Genomic DNA, 21,893 nt, shown 5'->3' with positions numbered 1-21,893 from the left:
AAGAGAATATCTACCATCATTTGACGGTCGAGTTTAGAAAAGAAATGTAAAAAATAATGTAGAAAATAATCCTTCCAACAAGAACGATTATTCATATATTAAGACTTTTCATGCCTAAAGAAAAAGTTCAAAACTACGTTTTTGATATTTAACTTTTTTTGGAATACAGGTAATAGTATACTTTTGTGTTAAGCGACAACGTCGCTAGTTTTGTTTTATGAGATTGACCTATCGTTTTATCTCTTCACCTTTCCAGGTAATCATCTATGAATACCTGGAAATACGTGTGTTTGTTCCTCTTCGGTTCCCTTGGATGCATTGACGTTCGAGGTTATTTGCATATAAAAGATATAAGTAACTTAGCAAACTTGTCTTAAAATCGTACCCGTCAAGGAACAATAATCAAAATGAATTCTAAAGTGAACTTTTTTAGATTTTTTATTTTGAGTAAGTATTTTTTTCATTTTTTGTATGTACATGTAATGATTAGCATATTTGTTTAAGGAATGAATTTATTTTCTATCTATGTTACACGATGTAAAATAATTTTTTTAAATTTGTCCCCAGTTATATTGTACCTGTATAGCACAGGTAGAAATTATAGAATTTATTTTCATCCTTTTAATTTGTTTTTTTTTTAACTAAAAGAAAAATAAAATATTTACTTCTTGACGTTAATTTGTACAGTATTATGTGTGCGTCGTATAGATACATGTAAATCATACGAAAATAAATTAATTTATGAAAATGCTTTCAACAGTTATCATATAAGTTCGAATATCTGAACTTCAAGCAATTTGACGTAGTTTTAGAAAGATATCATATTAAGAAAATAATTCAAGAAAATCGTTTGTTTTAATATTTATGTTTTTTTTTTATATCTCAAAGAATACATTATATTTTGCTAAATTGATCCCTTGAATGTAAAAACATATATGTATTAGGAGACACTAATCGAAAGTAAAGTATGCTTATACGTGGTCATTAAGCTTTTTTAGGACTACGGATGCAGAGACTATTTCTGGAAGCATTCCTTAAAGGGACTTAGACACGATTTGAGATCAAAATTTTTATTTTTATCTTTTATGTATAAAATGGTTTACTGATGCATTTTAAATGAGAGACCAAAATATTGAATGTTAAAGTCAAGTTACAAGCGAGATGCAGAGGTAAGAAAACATTGTAATGTAAACAAAGCTCGAGTCGAGTCGTGGTTGTTTACAAAAAATATAATGTAGAGAATTACCATTTCTTAAACAAAATGACTTGTAAAACAATTTAAACTAATCCAATATCTTCCTAAATACAATTTTCAACAAAAGAAGGTTATATGTAATTGAAACTTACACCAATACAACAAATATGTAAACAATGACAATATTCGAGCTTTGTTTACAAGACAAAGAATTATGAACCCTGTATCTTGCTTATAACTTGATATTTGACTTTCAAATTTTGACATAGCATTATAAACTTCTATATTTATTATTATAAACATTGAAAGTGGAAATATAAAATTTGAAAATTTTAAGTCAAATCGAGTCTAATTCTCTTTCAATTAGGAACCGCTATAACCTTGTTTTTAAGTAAGAGTAGCATATACTTTGTCCACAAACTATCAAAGGGTTGTCAAATAACGTTTTAATTGGGATGGTAGAGCTTGCTGTGATGATTAATGAAGAACGATAGAGTAGGGTTTTTCTTTTTACAGACCCCAAATTTTCGACAAACCTCAAATTTCTAATCCTCTGGGGATCGAGGGGGTTGGTGCATACACATTCTCATTTATTTTTTTAAAAATATAAACTTTTATTAATATGTTCGTTTATATAAATGAAGAGGGGTCCAACACTCCCCCCCCGCCCCTTATTTTATTGTTACGGACATACCTAGAAATCTCAGATATTGCATGTGTGTAGAGATATTGTAGGTTTTATTTAACATATGATAGATAAATAAACCAATCTGAAGATAATTAATAATGTTTAATAGTCCATACTCTTTTGAAAAAAAAAAATTGATAAACTGCTCTTGTTTCATATCTTACCTGCATATGTATTTTATACTTTACATCTCAGATGGAAATTGAATGTCTTTGTAACTTTTTACACTTAACAACAATAAATTATTGTTTTATTCAACCCTTGATTATGATTTTAAAAAAAAATCGCATTTGTTTTTTTATGAAAAATAATTGGTATGTAAGCCAAAAGTTGTCACAATATTTTTTGTGTATACATAAATTGAGTTATAAAGGTATTTTATTATCACTTTACACTAATGTTAATCTACTACGTTTTTTGCAAAAGAATTTACAATAAAATCATCAGTTTTTATCTTAAAGTTTGTATTGCGCATTTATAATTTCCCCCCTCAAATTGTTTAATGATTCATAATTGCATATTTCTTTCAAGCCCATATGTATAAATCACTGTGAACAATAATGACACTTTGGTCATCGTATCATATGAACACACTGAGATTATATTAATTATTTGAGAAAAGTTAATTACTGAATTTATTCCTACTAAAAAGTCATATCACTTTTGGAATGACATTAGGTGATATGAGAGAGAGAGAGAGAGAGAGAGAGAGAGAGAGAGAGCTGATGATGGTGTTGTGGAGAGCGAATGTCCTGTACTGATCGTTGTACAGTATGTCCGCCCCATTCAGAGTCTGTTCCAGTAGAAGTCTAAAGGGGTCGTTGTTGTAAACAGAAACCAGGTCCGCCGCCACAAAACACCATTAAGTCTGAGAATATTCTCAACTCTCCAATACTCAGACTCAGCCGCCGCCATAAACAAGTTGAACAAAATAAAAATTCTCAAATTCGGTTTTATTCTCAAGTATTTGAGTCCACAAAAAAAAATAGACTTAAGAATTTTCTAAAGCAAACAAAATGGCTGCCATTGTCAGGCGTCGGCATCGTAGAAGACAAAACACGATTCCAATGAGGCGGCCTCGTGTTTTTCGAGACCTGCATAATCCTCTGGAAAGTCTTAATGAGGAAAAAGTGTATTAAAGATACAGAATTTCCCCAGCAACATTTCTGTTTATCGTGGATGGAGACAGCAACATTCTACAGACAGACACTGCCAGGAATCGGCCCATTCCCCCGCTGATCCAGGTGCTCCTTTTCCTACGATTTGTGGAAACGGGGGCACACCTGCGACTTGCTGGGGACAGTTTGAATGTGTCAGAATCCTCTGTAGGAAGAGTGGTAAAATCTGTTGCGAGGGCAATTATTGAGATGTTCACACACATGATTAAATTCCCGGTGGCTGACATGGCCAGAAAGGTCAGGGAATGATTCCGCCGAATCGCAGGTAATCATCGTACACACAGTTTATAGTTGTATGCGCTGTAAAATTAGAGTTGCCGATTCTGCTTGAAAAGCTCAATAAACATTGTAAAAGTAAACACTTGTGAGAGTCAACTTCTTCACATTCTGTAATAAAGGTGTTTTATAATAGTAAAGACATAAATGTCATTGATAAAAGCTTGCGCAGACACCAAACATATTCACACATCTCTAAAGATGATTGACTTTTTGGGGGTTTTTTTCACTCAAAAAAGTTCCTCAAAGGGCATTTACTGAGTAATGGGTGGTAGATCCAAGAGAAGTGTATTAAATGTAAAATACTCGAAGTCTCCTGCACATGTCAGTTTGATTATCAAGGATGTTCATTGTCAATTGGTTTACAAATTATTACATGTATATCCAACACACTAAAATGAGGGTACTCATACCACTACCACCCTGTGATAAAATGTACATCATAAAATAACCCACTCTCAACCAACACCCCCTTTCGAAATATGTATGGACATGTGTAAGATTAAAGTACCCTTGTTCACCTTTTCAAAGTTCACTTCATTATGAAATAAAGTAGATTTTACACTTTAAAGTGAATTTGCGAAAGAAATAAAAAAAATTCATTTCAGTCTATATGTGGGGGAGGGGGATGCTAGGTCAATGCAGATATTACAAATGGATGTCATAATATTTAATTAATATTTTGTAATTACATGTAGTATATAAGAGCGAATATCTTTCTTAAAGTTTATGGTTTTACATGTACCTTTATCTATCCCGCTGGGGTTTTAGCATTGTATTTGGTTGTTTGTTTTTTTTTTGGGGGGGGGGGGGCAGGTTGGTGGGTTAACGCTGGGATGGAGTCAGTGTCTTTATAGATATCGCATGTTAACTAGTATTGTGAATGTTACGACATATTGAAATACATCTACAATTTGCAATATATTAATGGAAACAAATCACAAATCTTAAGCTGGATCACTACATGATGTGTACTTGTATCATAATACATACTTTAAAATATAAACATCTTTTTCCTTAGGATTTCCTAAAGTTCTAGGTTGTGTTGATGGATAACAAATAAGAATTTCACACCAACTGCAAATGAAGCTGACTTTGTTAACAGAAAAGGATTCCATACTCTATATGTTCAGGTACTTTTTTTAAATGTATGTTTAAATGTGGTCCCTGAGGACCTTGATTGGTAAAAATCATAAACTTATATTGGTAAAATTTAATGCTTAATACTTGTATCTGTCGACATTTATTTATTAAGATGAATACAATAATAAATTTGTTCATAATTATCTGATGAGGAAAAATATGTATAAAAATTGAATTAAACATGTTGTACAAGTGTTTGTTTATCAACATAATACAGAAAATCAGAATGTCAGGCTTTGTTTAACATTCTAGAAATACCGTAATCAAAAAATCAGATGTTGAAAAGTATGTATAAAAGTTGAATTAAATAGGTTGTACAAGTGTTTATCAACATAATACAGAAAATCAGAATGTCAGAATTAGGTTAACATTATAAAACGTACCGTACTCAAAAATGTTTGCATTGTATTCACATTAACCTACATAAAACAATACTTTTGTACATGTAGATGGTGAATGACCCTAACTTTAGAATAACCTGATGGCCAGGCTCCTGCCATGACTCAAGAAGTTGGAGATCATCATCTTTTTGTCAGCAGTTTAAAAATGGTAATTGCATGGTGTTTTAAAACTTCACCTCAGCAATAATGCATTCAAATTCCTAATGAAATTTACGTATTTAACCATTCTAAAAAAACACGCAACTACGTACATGAACCAGTACTTATAAATACAATATTTGATTCATATTACATTTCATCAAGTGTTTACAAATTTAAAGTTCAAAATATTGTTAAAATCTAGATATGCATAATGGTCTATTACTGGGTGACTTTAGCTACCCCCTTACCAGATATTTGATGACCCCCTATCTAGCAACATACTTTTGGAATTTTGAAGAGAAAGTTCCAATCGCTTCATTTTGGACTAAGCACATGTCCAGAACAACTAGTAGAATACACAACTGCAACATGTATCCAACACAACACCGCCATAGACAGACAGGACACTTAAGTCAGTTACAACATTTGCGACCTTAACATCAGGGACTGCCAGCCTCAGCTCCTGCAGGACCCTGCAGCAACTGCCAGGAATGATTGAGTCTTGAAGAGAGCTGCCACCACCAATGGATTTTTCTGAGCCACTTTAAGGCTATGTACCATAATGCATAATAACTATAGGCTATTGAAGTTTGATTATCTGATACTAGTAATTTATTTTTGCTAAGTAACATCATTTTAATCTCTCTCTCCTCTTTTCTTTTTTCTTTCTCTTACTCCTCTTTTCTCTTACTCCTCTCTTTCTCTCTCTCCAATTACAACGTGTAAATTGTCAGTAACATTTAGGCAGTGATGACAACTGTTCCATTAGACGTGGGAATACTGTCTGAATTTAAAAAAAAATATATTTTCTGCTTTTGTAGGGTAAAGACATCCTTCTTCAAAACTAAAACTTCTCTCTCTACTCTAATTTTAGCAATCTCTTCCTGCAGTCTTTGGTTATCGAGAGTTATGTTTTCTCTTTCCAGTTCTCCTAAACACCTTCTCTGGGATTCGTTCTCTATCAAATTATTTTAACATATTAGTGTAATAGTAAAGCAGAGCAAAAATGATATTGATCATTGTAGACATGTATATAATATGTATTCAATTATCTCAGTGTCAATCAACTTTGTGCAAATTTATAAAGTAATTGTTAAAAATTATTTGAGATAATTTATATGGTCTATGTATGTTAGACACTTGATTTCTCTATTTGTTCATTTATTCAAGAGTTGTGTAAAATGAATCTACATGCATTTATTTTACAGGCGCATAGCTGAATTGATGTATTTGTTAATAAATTATGTTTACGTTAGCATGTACCTTTTCGTTGTGCTTCTTTTTTTACACCCTGAATGTTCTGGAACTGGTAGACAACAAAGTCTAATAATTAACGATATTGTAAACTACATATACTCATATATTATAAATGAAATCTATTATATATTACACATTTGACAAAAATATCCACTACACTCATATCACTTGATGCTTTCTTATTTCAAAATGTGTAGAATATTTCTTCCTTTATCAATAATACTTGTTGTAGGAAAAGTGGAAATACATTAAGCAAATGTATAGCAGTAAATTTGCTGGACTGGGATCTATATACGTATAAAGCTGAGGCATATGCTGACAGCTTTTCTTGCTATGTTGTATTTATATACACCAAGCTTTTCTGCTTCTGCATTAGAATTTTTTTAAAACTGCAAATTTAGGTGCAGAACAGGAAATAAAATGATAGAATCACAATTAAAGATAATAAGTGTCATGTAATGTTATTTTCTTATGGATATATTATGTATACCGTGTTTTTTTAAATGAATCTTAACCGATATTAATTTTGCAATGATCAGTCTTATGTGAATAGTAAATATATATTCACGGTTTAACACTGTGAACAATAAGAGTAAAAATGATCATTTTAGGAGTTAACAAGTGGACTTTTTGTTTACAGTTGGAGCATGTACATGTCAATCGTACTATGATAATGTCCCAGCTCGAGAAACGGCTGAGCCAACATTGTAAGTAAAATGGTAAATTGTTTTTAAAAAGAAATCACCAATTCAACCTGCATTGTCTAATTTCTTCCATTGAACTGTTACTGGACTTACGATTAACTTTTATAGATACATGCATGAATATGATTATCAACAATAACATTTGCTGTTTGTAATGATGTGTAGCTACTTTCATTTTTATAATTTTTAATTACTTTTAATTACTTCCAATGAGCATCATCTAAAAACTTTACAAAATTACTTTAATGAGTTTAATGGGATATTATTTGTTTGATTAATTCATTTTGATATACATTTAGTATTTGTAATCAAGTAATGTCAGTCACTTTATCCTTTATAATGACCGATGATAGATTTGTGTTTGTGTTGTGTTTTGTCATATGCGTATCAAAGTGATAAAAATGAAAGACCGCTTTAACTTATAAATAAGTGTCATGGATTGGAGGTTTTGTGCTAGATAAAGGTGACCTAATCAACCCAAATATGTGAGCTGTAACAAACATAAGCACATGCTAGTGCGCACGCAACATAAGTACAATAACATAAGCTGTTTAACCCTTTTAAAAAGGCAGAGAACATATGCTTTAACAATACAGAAGTATTCGATGGCAACAAATATGTTATGTTTTAAAAACAAAATCAAGAATTTCAACGTTTATCCCTGATGGCTGTGTAAATGAAACAAGATTTGAAAATATATTGCCTTATTTGTTAACTATACAGAAACATGTTTTATCTATCGTTCTACTTATGGTTAATAAAACAAAGGTTTCTTAGCTAGAGACTGTCGTAATTTATATAACTTCCCATCATAGTTATTTCTACACGAATACTCTATAAATATGTTTCATTACAGGCTTATCATAAGTTTATAGTTTGTGTACGCAATTTGGAGGAAATAAAGAATATCTTATATAATATATTTTAAATTCTCTTAACAATCATTTAAGAAATACGTCATTTATATTCACCTTTTTATTCTAGAAGCGCTGGAGTTATTTCCGGAATCGTGATTGGTGTTTTGGCATTTGCCTTTTGGTGTTGTTATTTTTGTGGTGGGAGTTCATCTGTTGGTTCCTCATCAGGATAAAGCTGTTACTGAAGCCGAAAACATCGATCAATGATTCAGCACACAATTAACTGTTGACTTCTTTATCGTTGTATCACATCAAACATTATTTCCTACTATTAAACAGAACTATAGCCGAAAGTCGCTATCCGAAATAAGCTAAAAATTCTTTGAAAAACAGATTCTTGGTTCAAAATTTTTAAAAATGTTTTGACCATGCCTACATGTATCATTTATTGATTGAAATATAAGTACAACATTATTCATAATTGATCATGACAATGTTTTAATGGTGCTTAATTTCCTAACATTTTCTTTATTGCTATGCGATTGATGAAACTGTATTGACTTTCTAATTGTACCTCGTATCTTTTTCTTTCTGTACATTTTGTAAAATAAAATAAATGATATCGAGAACCAATACTTAAAACATATTTAAAAGCAATTTAGTTACAAAATCCAGAGCTCAAAGAAGCACCATAATGAATTAAGAGTGATGTATACTGAATTCATAAATTTGACAATATGTCTGTTGGCCTTTTTTACAACTTACGTTAATGGATCCATACATGAATAACATGCCATTTTTGATTTAGACCCATCTATGAGTTACATTTTATACAAACAGTTACAACAAGAAACAAGTATTTAAAAAATCGAGAAGTAGAAGTCCAGTTTTCTTTTCTGTAACAATGAAACTTCTTATTCATTTAATCTTATTGGGATATAATTAGGCAATTTGATACTGCCAAAAAGGTTGAGAGCTCTTGTGTTCTATTAACAATTAAATTATTATTTGCTATTTAAGCATTGCAGTTTGAAAGGATTAAGGAAACGTACCAAATGTTTGAATGTCTAACATGGTTGATAAAAACTGATGAACAAGTGAAAAGCTGTCAATGAGACAGCAAACCGGGTTTTCGTTAATGTGAATTGAATCCATAATCCCTGTCAACCCCGAGTTAATAAACACTACCTACCGTATCCAGTGAAATGGAGTACCCTGTAAGCAATATTTTGCCAAAAATGAATAAGTTCAAAAGCTGGTATTTTTTCATAAATTATTAGAAATCAATATCCTAGCAATATGCACCCCTCTTATATATGTACAATTGATCTGCAAAAGAAATACTTCCTATCTTGAAAACTATAAGAAGGGTTATCCGTACAATGAGGGTGCCCTTTATGCAATATTTTGCCAAAGAATGACTAATTTCAAAAGCTGGTACTTTTTTTTCAGAAATCAAAATCCTAGCAATATGCACACCTCTGATATATGTACAATTGATCTGCAAAAGAACAACTTTCTAAAATCTAACTGTAGGAGGAGTTATCCGTAAAATGAGGGAACCCTTTTGGCAGCCGCACCCCCGCCATTTTCACCATTTCAATAACCGAATTTTTCCGTTGAAATTAAAGGAAAACTTCCTTGTAAATGTAGATATAGTAATATTTCGTAAAGTTATAATTATAACGTGACCCAAAGGTCTTATATTGTAGGAAATATTTTAAAAACATTAGTTGAATTTTTCTATCCAGATTAAGATTTTTTTTTTTTACAAAAACAAAGCAGTACTGTAAAAACTGAACTAAAGTAATGTTTCATATATAATTAAACAAAAACATTTAAAATTATCTTCTGAGCTTTCTTTTTTTCCTGGTATCATATTCATTCAAGGTTTCAACACCTTGTCTATTAAATTATCATCATTTAATATTGAATCATCCAATGTAGTACGTGCAAAGTAATGGTACTTAAAGATCAAGGATTAAATACATTTACTGAAGTGGAACTCCACTTTTTTTTAAATAACGCGCTTGATAGATAACACCTTAGGTTCTCGGCGGTTTCTGCTTATTACACTACTCCGCATCTTCTGAGGGTCTGGTTATTAGTCATACCATATATGATGTCTTCACAGTTTTCCAGAAACATGTTTATATGTATGATGATATGATACAAACTAAATCTATCTGTCTCTGATTATTATCAGAACTCTAGTCACCAACTGCATGAAACGTTTTAAGTATTAATTTATTGACAAAAATGGCACAAAAATTGATTGTAATTAACAGCTTTACAAACACTAATATGAACAAAACACAATCAAGTTCTAACTAGTTTTTGACCACTCGAAACCCGACCGATTGATAATGAATCATAAAACCCTTTTGGTCTTCATTGGATCTGACCTCGGCCCTACCAAAACTATGACCTCATAATACTGAAAGAAATATTCCTTCTTCAGTGATTAAACGGAAGAAATAAGAAATCATTCTTTGAGTATTTTGCATTGACCGAGTACGTTGGATTGATTTGATTCGGTTAAGATGGAAGAGAAATGGAATGAAATTATTGATCACGTTGACCATATTTGATCATTTTATAAATGTTATATCAAAACATTACTGATAATCCTAAGATGTGGTATTTTATTTTTGTGCCCTATGCAATTGTAAGATACATTGATGTAAAGTGAATCTCCGTACGGAACAAGGTCTTCATAAATATGAATCAAGTTGATCTTTTTTTCGAATTTACAAAAATACTTCAAAACTGACTTGCAGAAAATGAAAGCGTTTATACTTAACAATCCCTAACTTCAGTAACACCAGGTTTTCATTAATATTTTTTTGTTTAATAATGTCACGTTATATATTCTATTATAGTAGAAATATTCCCGTTTAAGCACGATTACAAGGACGACATGGGGGTAAAAAAAGGGCTTTAGTTGCCATTCAATTAAAATCACTTAACATAAAATTGATATTCATACGCCCTATATTCTTTATAACATGCGGCAGAACAAGATATATTTTGCACTTTTGGTGGGACACCTTTTATGAAATGCATTTTAAATTCAAATTTCAAACTAGATTTATGGACTTGATAAGGAATCTATAAATTTATTTATAAGTTTGATCGAAAAGGTAGACTTGTTTATTGTTATAAAAAAGAAATTGTTTTTACTGAATTATAAACATGCAGTTTCAATAATGTTTTTGAGTAACTGGAAAACAATGTTTTTGCTTCCGCCTTCAGTTTCCTTGGATGCGGTTGCCTTCAAGTCATACTTTAAGAAAGAAAACCACAATAGCTGTACATGATCTTCGAGGAACAAGTATTATTTGATGTTTGAAACAAAATGGATTTTAAGATCGTATATTATATATTTTTTCTTTTAGGTAAGTATTTTTGATAAATATAAAATTGGAATTTTGTATGAACGTTGGTTTATTTTTAATTTTTCCTAGTGGTTAAATAATAATAAACTTTTATTCAGAAAATTTCCAAATCATTTTTTATTAGCTGCGTGTCGTCAAGTGTAGCGATCATTTTGCCTGTATAAAGTAATGTTCAACTCTGCAACACATATATTACCATAAATAACTTTTGAAATGCTGCAAATAATCCTAGGACATTGCGTTAAGATATTCATTTCAACATTTATGCAGAATTCAAATGGCAAAATGTTTTAAAAGTTCAATTCATTCTGTATATAAATCTTTAAAATTAAATTGTTCTTTCTCTAAATCAATCAAACGAGCTGGAGACATGCATTATATGTAAACAAAACATATATTAATCACTATCACTTTTGTACTTTAGTTAGTTATTTTATGATTTATAGATTGTTCTTTATCTTAATCAATCGCTATGGCTGGGGACGTAATTATACAATTTACTTGCATAAACATTTGGTACTAGGTTTCTTAGTCATTTACATACCAAGCTGTATTCCTGTTATCATTAGTATCTTATATTCTTTATTCTTTGCACACAGTGACTGGTAGTTTCCAATTCCTGTTATTTATTATACTCTGTCCCAGGTTTTTGCTTCCACCACTTTCGCTTGATATTTCGATAATAATAAATACCTTTATGCTCAAACTACATTCATCCACTTATATGAAAAATGTCCAGATTATCTGTTTTGAAACGCCCCCTCTACCGCTTCAGGTTTCAATACACATCCAAAAATAGAAAGTCTACTTGAATTGCATTGCGTCAGCCATTAATAAGCCCGGATGATAACGTTGAAAAATTGCGCGAGGTGTCCCGATTACTTCCGAATGGAGAAAAGATGTAAACATTTCCCATTATAGATCTCCGTAAGAAATTTGTTTTCATTCCTGTAAACTTTTATGAGTGAAAAGGGATAATTTGTCAATGAAGTTATCTTGGATATTTTCTATTTCATCGATTTCATTTGTACTTCTTTCTATTACAGGTGTGTGTATTTTTATTAAAAATCATCAAAAAGTGATGGAAGCAATAACTTGGGACTGACTATAATTTATCATTAAATTATTAATTATAGAAGAAAAAAAATGATTACATGTGATTTCTTCTACTGTTATATATATCAGGTCTTTTATTTGTTTCCTATTTACACAGTTGGATCATGTATCTGTCAAGCTTATTACACTACTACCACTGCAGCTCCCCAAACGTTGTAAGTTGATTATTTGTTACCTAAGGAAAGCTAAAAGTATCTATAATGTTTCACTTTAAATTTATATATTTGATGGATGCTATCTTTTGCGAAAATACAATGCGTATCGTTTCTACACAATCCAATTACGTGTATCTAAAATTTACTACTCCAATGAGAGTTAAAAAGATTTCAATGAATAAAATTAAATTTATACGTTACAGCCATACCACAAACATATAGCAGTTATTTGTACACACAAGTCATAGGCCACTAAGCGTTATGTCACAAATGTTTTTTTATTTTTTGTTTACAGAAGCAGTGGAGTCATAGCAGGAATTGTGATCGGCGTAATGATGACCATCGGCGGTTGTTGTGTCTGTTTTTGTTGTTGTTGTCTTGGGGCTTCACAAGTATCGTCTGGTTAACGCAATGAAAGAATTGGTGAAAACAGCCTTCTTTATAAAACTTTGTTAATGAGAAAAATGATTGATATTTGAATTTAACAGAGTCTGGTTATGTCTACTTTAACTTGAGGAGGCCGAATGGTTAAAAAAATTAGCTATTACTAATGTGTCCTAAATAATTAGATATACATGTACTTTGTAAGCTATAAACAATCATGTATCAAATAAATATATATATATATATATATATATATATATATATATATATATATATATATATATATATATATATATATATATATATATATATATATATATATATAACTTTTAGTTTTCTGGGTTTAAATATTATCCGGTGTCTTTATTTTGAGTTCTTCTTTTTAGGAAGATCAACACAGTCTAAAAATAGCCATCGCCATTCATCTATTATAAAAACTAATACTATTAATGACTGGCATTGTAGTTTTTAATATCAAGAATGTTTCAACGCCAAAAGATGATTGCATTTTAAAGTACATATGAAGGCGTTATGATCGAACAAAAAAACCAATTGTAAATACATTGTAAATTATAAATTGATATACTGTCGATTTATACAAGTAGATTCTGTACTGTACCTAATGACTAAATTATAAGAAAGATGGAAGAAATATACAGGTTATGTATTTCACTGATATCTAATACTAACAGTTAAAATGCTTTTTTTTTATTCACTTAAATCAACATTGAGTATCTATGGACAGTTTGTCACTGTTTTTGCTATGCACAGTTCGTCACTGTTATAGCTATGTACAGTTAGTCACTGTTTTTGAGACGTTATAGCAAAAAATACCCCAAATGCACAAACACGACAAATTAGCGTCCTTTTTTTTTCTAGAGATGAACTTTTGTGTTGATTATAAATAAAAAAAATATATATAGTTTGGCATGTTAGCATGGAGGGTAATCGTGTTAAAAAAATCCATATCTGTGTTTTCTAGAGGAAAAATCTGGTTATTGAAATAGTGAAAATGGCGGGTCGGTGGTTGCCAAAAGGGTACCCTCATTGTAACGATAAATCCTCGTTCATTTTTCAAGATAGGTAGTTGTTCTTTTGCAGATTGATTATATAAATATCAGAGGTATGCAAATTGCAAGGAATTTGATTTCTGATAGCTTATGGAAAAAATAACAGCCTTTGAACTTAGTCATTTTGGCAAAAATATTGCATATAGAGTCTCCATTTTTCTTGGTTAGGTAGTATTTATCAATTCAGGATTGATAAATGGAACATGGGATATGGATACTGTTCACACAAAAGAAAACCCGGTTTGCTGTCATATTGAGAGCTTTTCTCTTTGTTATTTTTCTGAATTAGTTTGAATTAAACGACGTGCAAGTGCAAGATAAATAATAAAACAATCTAAAACTGGTATAAAAAGTTTTACAATAATTAAGTTAGCACACATTTACAAAAAAAATGAAAGGTTGTGATGTAATAGTAAGGGTATACTCGTACGTTAATGTTTTTGTAATTATGTTTTTTTTATTTATTTTTTTCGGATATTGGATATTTGAAAATAAGGAACGGAGTGGGTCATATGAATTTGATAGTTTATGACCTGGTAGGGTTTTAATTTTAGAATATTAAAAAATACATGTATTTATACTGTTTTGGCGATAAGTTTACAAAATTTATGGTAAAGAGTACATGTTCTGTGGCTGTAAAGCTGTATTTTAACAGCTCTCAGGAAATTGTTATTAACCAACTTCACTTAGTGAGTCTTATTGAACTGACATTCAGGACGTCATACTCATATCCCGTAATACCGGTAATTGCTTGATTGCATCTTTATTTCAACTGCATGATATGGTTTTTTCCTTATATATTTATCATAACGCCTCCAGTACTATTTTATAAACGTCCACTAGAGGTTATATGGAGTGTTATAATATTTAATCTATATAGATCCTCGAGATCTTTGTTCCAACATGCCCACACCTGGCGGGTGGCCTAGCCAAGGTGTTCCCGGAATGTCTCCTCCTCTACATGGGGAGTAGTCAGTGTCCCAGTCTGCATAAAAAGAGGAGGCAGAAAGACAGCTTCCAGATGACTACTCTTTTATTTAGATATAACAATTTAATATGACATTCTAACAATAAATATCAATATTAATTACAGTGGAATTTATCAACATTTATATTTATTACAAAAATCTCTGAAAATAAAATGTTACTTGAACCCTCTGAATCTATTAACTTTACTTTTGAGAATGCCCGCAAGTGTTATAATTTATCTTTCCCGTAAAACAGAGAAGCTGAAAGACAGCTTCCAGATGATTACTGAAGAGCTGTGTTTCCCGCACCCCCCATTTTATACGCACGAACACTGCGCTTATCCTAATAAGTAAATGCGATCAAGTGCATACTAATGATCTGACGCACCGTGATCAGTAGTAGCATTTTATTTATATTTCTGACCCGGCGTCGACAGGCTCATCACTGGACTTAATAACACATTTCTCCTTGAACATAAATAAACATACGATATCTATACTATATATCGTATGTACTTTAACCAATTTTTATAAAATTTCCGTTATGATAAATCCCCCCACTAACAAAACATCTTGTCCTCAAGATTAAAAAGTGACTGTCTGTCATTCAATAATCTTGCAAAAACATATTTATAAAATCGTAACACACAGAAAAAAAAAGGATTACAACACAATAAAATACATGTATGATAAGGACCACTCTATTGTAATGTAATTACAACATTTTGGCTGGGCCTTTTGGTAGAATCGCCAGTCTTTAGACTAGTGTTATATAATGCATGATAAACAAAAACCGATATTTATCATTTGACCACATGCAATTTTCTAGATTTGTCGTAACCAAATTGTGATTCAAGGTTTTAAGAATTAAAGTTTAACGCTTGTTTATCACATACGTAGAAAAGAGAACATCGTCAAGATAAATATTATTTGACAAAAAATATTCATTAAGTGTTTCACTATTTATTTGTTTGTCATCAAGTTAACGTACTGGCAAGCCTTCGGGGTATTTAAAAATTATTTCGATGGTGTTATAAATTTTAGAAAGTATGTTCTACAAAATACTCTAAGTTCAAACCATTCTTTATTAGCGTTTAATAGTTCAAAACTCCTTTACAATATTTGGTTTTCAAATGAAAATCCTGTCAGTGCACGATTATACCTTTCCACGAAAAGATCTATAAAGACTTCGAAAGTAATGTTTTCACTTCCTCCTTAGGTTTCTATGGATGCGATTACTTTAAAAACATAAAAGCCTGATGCTTTTGACCGAAAGTTTCAAATGAATATCCATACTTTGTATTAGAAAGTCGCATCTGTTAATCATTAAAAATGGATTTAAGGCTTAAACATTGTATATTTTATCTTTTAGGTGAGTAATGTTTAGATAAACAAATACATGTAAATAGCTGTTAATATAAAATATCAGTTTTATTTTTTCATTAAAAAATGTTAACTTTAATTTAGGACATTTACCTAATGACAAGTTTTTATCGAAGGAATAAGAAATCAATTTGTGATTATTATGAGACTATAATTTCGTTTAAGGCGTGACCAAATCCAATAAAGCCCGAAGGCCATAGATTTGATCACATCCTGACCAAAATAGCACCTTATGATATTCAAAGAATGATTTTTCATAATCTATATTTACGTAATGTTGAGCGATTGTACGAATGTAAATAAACAACATTCACTTGCGCCCCAATTTACGTCATTGGAATTTTTTGGACTGTATAGTACAAATTGGATACGCAGCGTCGTCACAGTCAAAGAAACTGAAAAATGCAAATATTTTTTTTATTACAATTAATTTATCATATTTACGGTTTTCCCGTCTTTAAACCGATTTAATTTTGAAATATAACGACTTTGACAGTAAAGCTTCTTACCTTAAGTTTATGGTTTTAATATTCATTAATTTATGAAGTTGCAGTATTTAAATTATTTACTCATTCATGTGTACACTATTTGTTTAACAGTTGTACAAACACATCGTCTTGAATTTATGTCAATTGTTTTTATTATAATTACATCAATTCTCCTTTCTTGACACTGAAAATTTTAAAATTGTGATCTGATTTTCGGTTACCATTCTAAGGTTTTCAGAACCAGTATCACCACACCTTGCAGAAAAAGAATATGACGCACTACAGAATATTTTAGCGCGTTATAGGCCTTTGTATTTTTCTTAAACGGTGAACAAAATAGAACTTTTTAAATATTAAACAAAAATAGTTTTGTTATATCTACATTTCAAAGGAAGTATATACAATAATTTTTTCATCAAAATTAATAATATTCACTTGATCCAAATAGTCGGTGTCTCCTGGTCATACGTGAGTCATCAGATCAAACTCGATGCTTCTCCTCTCGTCTGATGATCCGCACCTTGAATCTTGACATGATCCAACCCATTAGATCAAGTTGTTGTCATTGGTTGTCAAGCTTTTTGAAATACTTTACTTACAGTTGGAGCTTGTATCTGTCAAGCATACTACACCACCATTGAAACACCACAAACGTTGTAAGTTTGTAAAGAATTTAATACTATTTGTTGTATTATCATATTATATATTATTTCTTAAAAATAAGATTTTTGCTCATTTTAAGTAGCTGTTATTAAGATTTTGAATATATTTCAATATCTTTGACGTTACGGAAAATTACCTTACCAAACACAGAACAGCACGAAATATTGTTAAGTTTGTATTTGTATGAAAGGGATAATGCATCACCAACTATTGGTCATTTAAGTTACTCTTAGATTTGTTTTGTTTTTTACAGAGGCGCTGGTGTCATTGCCGGAATCGTGATTGGTGTATTTATGACCATTGGAGGCTGCTGTCTCTGTCTTTGTTGTTGTTTTTTCGGAGCTGCACCGGTGGCGTCGGGGTAGCAACAATAAAAAACATTGGAAACAATAATTAACTGCAAGTTTTACTAACTTGTTTACATTAAGATTATAATCCGGGCTATCTAATTTTTATCCTCTTGGTTTTTGAAACATCAAATGGTAAACAACTACATGTACATACATGTACATAACGAAATTCCAATGTTATTTTAAATGTTGAGAAGGCAATAAAGGTGACCAATATCTTGGAATATTGAAATATATGTCGAAGAATTCAGTTTGAGAAGACAAACTTTAATACAAATGTTTTCAATTTCTCATTATTTTAATTTATTGAAATTGAAATCATAAAAAGTAAACTCTAGAGTTATATTCTTGTTAAAAGCCCAATGTTGTACCATGTTTTTTAAGATATAAAAATTGGCGAAATATATATTCTCTCCTAAACTACCATTTATTGTTTACTATATCTAAGTTCATGTAATGTGTATTTTAATAAAATCATCAACACAGAGTTGCTGAGTTATTGTGCAATCGCAAAGGCACGAACCTGACAGGACAGATTTTCTTTGAGTGGACAGGATTTATTTGCTCTTAAATAAGATTTAAGATATGATATTTGCATCATTTTGTGCAGTAAGCTTCATTTTAGACAGAAAAAAGTGTGACCCATAGAGCGAAAATATAATTGCTCCTTAGATTTAATACAAATTCATGCGTACTTTATACATGAAAATTGGAATGTTATGCAAGCCAGGTTCCAAATATGAATAGGTATTCTTCCTTTCAACATTTTTTTTGAATACTTTAATTTGTTGATGACATGAGTGCATAAACACATTATATGACACAATTTTAAAAGTAAAATTACGCATTAAACCTGAAATAATAAGCATTGACAATAGGTTATGTCATTAACAGGTCAGGCTAATGCATGCTTTAAAATTAAGATTTTGTAAAATTAAAAGGAAAATTGACATACCCTTCACCATGGTACATTTACATTTGAGATAATGGTCTTATTTACGTTAACGTTTATATGTGTAAACTAGTTTGAAATATCTTTAGCCGACCTTGAAACAAGATCGCTGTAAAATAATAGTGAAACAAGAAATCATATTGACGCAAGCGTCAAATTGGCCGCAAAAAATATAATTGTTGTATAAATCATTGGTTGTTTACATAAAAACACTCCACAAAGAAGAAAATAAGAGTTGGTTGTACTAATTTGTATGGTAAATTTTAATATACTTTCAGCAACTTGTTTTGAAGTTTAACATTTTACTATTATCATAAAGAATCGATTTTGTTACTGTAAGCATTTTTAACGGAAATTGTATGATCATTGCCATAGTATGAAGTAAAGGAGAACACATTGATTTTTACATTACTCTAATAAAAAGTTCAACTTATCATTTTTCTCTTGGAGATTATGTATTTCAAACCATTTTTTTTTTTTGTTTTTTTTTTGTTGCATTGTATTGAATGAAAACTTAATGCATTATATAGTCATTTTATTTGACACGGCACATAGAAATTCAAATGTATCATTTATATAAAATTTAATGACATTCATGTCTTTCGTATTTCAGGTCTTTAGTATGTCCCGCATACCGATCCTGATGCATTGTTTTGAAAAGAATGAAGAACTCCGAAATTTTCCGAATAGATTATAGTGTCGATAAAAACGCGCCAAATACGACAATCTACTAAGTATGGCCTACTTTTCATTTACGAGTAAAACAAAAAATATGTGATATTTTCTAAAAGGCATAAAACATATTTCTACATGCAAATTTACGTTTAATTCATAAAAATAAACATAGTATTAATTCTATTAAAAAAGAACTATCCCGCAGAAACGCAGTAACAATATTTAAATGTGTATCAAATAACGGACCGCCTTCCGGCGGCCCGTAATAAAAAGGTGAATTAGTTGTACAAGTATAAAACAACTAATGGTATTGTAGATTTTATTAAAAAGATTATCAATAGAATTACTGAACGTTGATAAAAATTTAAAGCTGGAATTTGAATCGGAAGCTTTCAATATTGAAAATGTTTAACAAAACACTAAATTAACATTAGATCTTTTTTCTCCCTTTTAAGACAATTTAATGCATATGTTTTGTATTAGTGTCTGGATGGTTAACTGAATTTGCCGTTAAAAAACCAGTAAAATCAAATGAAAGCAAACTGCGTGAAATAAGGAGTATTGCAAAAGGTTCAATGTGTGCTCTCGTTAACGTATGCAGCTTTTTTTTTTTCAATAATACGATGTTTTTGCAGATTTATTAAATCTATTAATTCAAAGTAAATTATGTTTGTTGAATCACATGAATTTTTACAGTAAATACCTTTCAAAAGAAAAAAAAAGGTAAAGTTCACTTTCTAAACATAGCAATTCTTCAAGCAATGTCGAAACAGATTTACTACGTATAACACAGCAGAAAATGATTAATTGTTTAAATAACTACCTTGATAAATGTGTATCAAAGAGTAAAATAGTAAGAAGACGATAACAAACAAATATCATAACAGTTTTCAATTCTGTATAAATCAGTTTTATATAGCAGAAATTCCGCTAAAAAATAAAAATATCAATTAGTGTCGATATCTATTTAATATATGATCTCATTAAAAACTACGTGCATTTTCCCCCAAAGATTTGCAAAAATATCTAAAGTTGCTTTCCTTGGTGAAAACGTAATCTATGCTTACCTGCAGTTTTTTTTCGTTTTATCTGTAATGGCGATACAATTGCCGTTGTCTCCTCAGAACAGAAATAACAAAATTTCAGGTACACAACTATTACAATATACTTTTATATCTGAAGTGAATTAAGCTAAATTCCTCTGTTTCAAGCTTTTAGCAATGCACATTTCTAGATTTGAATAAAATTTTGTATATTTGCCAAGTAAAAGTGCAGGCACTTGTGGATTGTGATTTTCATACCGGTGTAACTGAACAGTGTACCGCTGATACAAAATCCAAACACTTATAAATATATAAATTAACCACAACAGATACTTATAACGTTATAACCTTGTAGCGAATATCACTTGTTACGAATTACTAACATGTAGGGCCTATTCCGACCAAATCGACGGGAATTTTGTGTTTGTTCATTTTCATTGTATTATTATGGATGATAATATATATACGTAAGAAAAATAACTAAAGAGTACATCCTTTTTATACTTTGTACAAAATATTGCGAAATTAAATTTTGGGGCATAACATTTTGTAAAAAAAAAAATACATAATTATGAATTACATGCATATGCAATAGAAATAGACCGCCTGTACTCACTTTGGCGATATAAAGAGAACGGCATTGCAACCCTTACAGGTGTGCTTTAAATAGGTATTGTATGCAGCGTTGTTGTAATGCATTTTTCGCCTTATATGTGTATTTTGAAGAAAACCGATGTGTTACTTTATATAAAATAAAAAGCTTTGGTCTTTTAATTTATAGTTAAAATAAAGTTACTATTGGACACATAAAAAAGAAGTATTCATATCCAAAAACGATTGAAACCAGCTGTATATCTATGGGTTTTTGTGATTTGATTGCAAACAGTGAGCAGGTACATCTATTAAGACCAAGCTGGTTTTGACAATCTTTTAGTAGTTAGTATTTCTTTTTAATTACATTTGTATTTTATGTGAATTGCACAGTATAGCTCAAGTACAGTTCATACATTTTTACCAATGATGCATAAAATTACATGTATATAAATTAAGTCAACAAAAGTAGGATATTTTAAACACGAATATAAACAGTATTTTCAAATGAAAGACAAAAATTAATTTGGACATTATTTTCTTTAAAATTCCTTCAGTTAAATTTGAAAAAAAAAATGAAAAAAAATGCTTACGTCTTGATATTTAAACAGTTTAAATGCTATGTGTTTGGTGCTTCTCTTACATTATGTACATTTAAAGGTAAATGTGGCACATTTTTAATGAATAACAATAATAAGATCTGATTATTTGCTTAATTTATTTACTTTAATATAGGACTTTCACACAATTTACGCTTAATAAGTCAATCGCATAACAAAGATACAAGAACTCAAAACTTTTTTTTTAGTTTTTACCG

At 30.4% G+C, this 21,893-nt stretch overlaps 2 long non-coding RNA genes across 2 annotated transcripts; both read left to right on the top strand.

Annotated features, from left to right (window-relative positions):
* The first annotated feature begins 328 nt into the window (after positions 1 to 328).
* LOC128160079 (uncharacterized) lies at positions 329 to 8,469 on the top strand. The gene is made up of 3 exons (XR_008240234.1): positions 329 to 447; positions 6,920 to 6,986; positions 7,968 to 8,469. It is a non-coding gene; the product is annotated as an uncharacterized LOC128160079 (long non-coding RNA).
* A 2,528-nt stretch (positions 8,470 to 10,997) lies between these two features.
* Positions 10,998 to 13,040, top strand: LOC128157787 (uncharacterized). Its single transcript, XR_008239860.1, has 3 exons — positions 10,998 to 11,238; positions 12,452 to 12,509; positions 12,805 to 13,040. It is a non-coding gene; the product is annotated as an uncharacterized LOC128157787 (long non-coding RNA).
* The last annotated feature ends 8,853 nt before the right edge of the window (positions 13,041 to 21,893 follow it).

Source organism: Crassostrea angulata, chromosome 8, assembly GCF_025612915.1.
Source record: "Crassostrea angulata isolate pt1a10 chromosome 8, ASM2561291v2, whole genome shotgun sequence".
NCBI lineage: Eukaryota > Metazoa > Mollusca > Bivalvia > Ostreida > Ostreidae > Magallana > Magallana angulata.
This window is presented reverse-complemented; position numbering and strand designations above follow the sequence as displayed.